The following is a 2,644-nucleotide window of genomic DNA, read 5'->3' on the forward strand; positions in this document are numbered from 1 at the left end:
ACTAAAAATTGCAATTACTGTTATATTAGGGTTATGAATAGGGCCTGACATCAAATCTTAAAACTTCTCCAGTAATTCTTAAATATATTGTAGGTAGCCTAAGTTTGTTTGTAAAGGTTACAAGCAAGTTTGTTGTAAAATAAATAAAATTATTCAAAAATGTTCTCAGTGGACAGCGAATTAATTACGAAAACAGAAGACAGCAAAAAAAAACACTGACTTAAGAATAAGATTATACTGCCTAATATTTATACTAATAATGTACAATCCTCAAAAAAGATTCACAGTCATTCAATGTGAACAGATAGAACTTCTAACTTTAAAGAAATATATTGAATGGGACTGAGGTATTAAATTTTCTTGAAATTAATTAAACATTCTAGGTGCATTGAAAGAAAATGAATGTTGAAAAATTGTTAATTAAATTCTTATAGATTCTATTAGATTGAACGGAACTTGGCAAACACATATGGTTCATCATGTGTATGATATCAAATGTCATAATAGCGAATATCAGGAAAATCCGAGAAAAATTCAACAAATTTGTCAAGTGAGGTTCAAATTCAAATGGTGATAGAGCCGAATTATCTAAGGGAATATGAGATGTCATACCTCTAGATGAGTCTCATGTGTAATCATCTATTACTTATCATACCTGCTTCCTAAGGATGATTACCGGTACCTCCTGATAAGCACAACTGAATAGAACAACTAACTTAGTGGAAAATAGGGTAAATCAAGTTGCAGAAACAACAATAAAAGCTGTTATGTAGCGATGATAAAAATGTTTTTTCGAGCTCAAATTCAAGTGTTTTATCCTTTATTTTGATAATTTGAATTTGTCTCATGTTTTTACAAAAGTTTTATTATCAATCTATCTAGACTCAAAATTGTTTGTTCTGTTCTGATTCTAAAGCCGCGTTTACACCAAAATATTCAATCATAGAGAAAATATAGCGAAGATATATAAATATCACGATATAGTCGTTTATGTTCCAATTTCCAGCCATTACTGTCGACTATACTGTCTGTCTATTATCAATGTTTATTTCACCGTCCTTATAGATCTTATTAGATCAAACGGAGATTGACAAACACATATGTTCATCATGTGTATGATAAGTTATGTTCAATCTAAAGGTGCGTACAGACTTTCGCTCTGCTCCGCAACCGAACGTCACTCCAGCAGAGCGATTGATGATCGACCGGGAGCAACAGTGGTTCGACCGGGGAACGCGAGAAGATCTAACATCTTCCGTAACGTTCATGATGGGTGCGTGGGAGGAGCGACTGTGGTTCGATGGAGGAACGAGGGCGGTACGAGGGCGGAGCGTGCTCGGTGCAGGTTGGAAGCGCGTATATGTGTACGCAGCTTTATAGAATCTATAAAGATTAAGTTATTAACATTTTTCCGTCCTTGTAGATTCTATTAGATTGAACATAACTGGTCATACACATGATGTGCATATGTGTTTGTCAAGCTCCGTTTGATCTAATAGTATCACTTTTTGCTTTTAGAAAAAACGACTAGCAGTCAGATATTTTACAATAAATGAATAAATCAATCACTCATTCTTCAAGAAGATGGCGGAACTGCCGAAAGATCTCGTTGTCCAGTGAGTTATTTATTCATTTATTGTAAAATATCTGACTGCTAGTCGTTTTTTCTAAAAGAAAAAAGTGATTTAATAATAAGCAGTTCGTGATGGAAAACAACATTGAAGAATTCTAATAGGATCTTTAACGACGGTGAAATAAACATTGATAATAGACTACTGTCTGTCTATTACACATGATGAACATATGTGTTTGTCAAGCTCCGTTTGATCTAATAGGATCTATAAGGACGGTGAAATAAACATTGATAATAGACAGACAGTAGTCGACAGTAATGGCTGGAAATTGGAACATAAACGACCTATATCGTGATATATATATATCTTCGCTATATTTTCTCTATGATTGAATACAGATATAGCAGTGGAAGAAAAAACAGAACCTTTACTACTTCTAACACAATTATTGGGAATTATATATTCCCATAATTATATATTTTCACCGGAATTATATATTCTAAAAAAACTATCACCTCAAGCTGGTGAAACCCACAAGAAAAAAAATTTCTTTATTCCTATATCTTGCCTTGTGTTAAATAACTGATGGTGATTTTGATCAGTTCAGTGAAGGTTAGTTGATGCAAATTGTGTTGATATTCTCAAGAAAATTGGAAGAAATTATGAAGTGCATGGGCCCAGCTCATGTTAACGACCTTATGTGAATATTGGGTGAGTTCTGTGCTATGCTCTATGTTAATGTCATGCTTTCTATTCTATGTTGACGTTGAGTGAGTTATACCATAGAGAAACAATAGCATAAGTGATACCCCATGGTATAGGGCGTTTATCTCGCAACTTTTACAGTTATCTCAAGCCAATAACTGTCGATTATTGTAGATTTTCACTGTTTTGACAGGGTAAGAACGTTAAGAGTGTATGAACGGCACAATATGAGAGACTAACAGCGTCATAAAGCTTCACAGGAAAGAACTACGTGGACTATCAGCTTGAGATAACAGTAGAAGTTGCAACATGAACGCCCTATACCATGGGATATCTACTTATGCTATCGTTTCTCTATGGTTATA

The sequence above is a fragment of the Nilaparvata lugens genome, chromosome 13, assembly GCF_014356525.2.
Source record: "Nilaparvata lugens isolate BPH chromosome 13, ASM1435652v1, whole genome shotgun sequence".
Taxonomy (NCBI): Eukaryota; Metazoa; Arthropoda; class Insecta; order Hemiptera; family Delphacidae; genus Nilaparvata; species Nilaparvata lugens.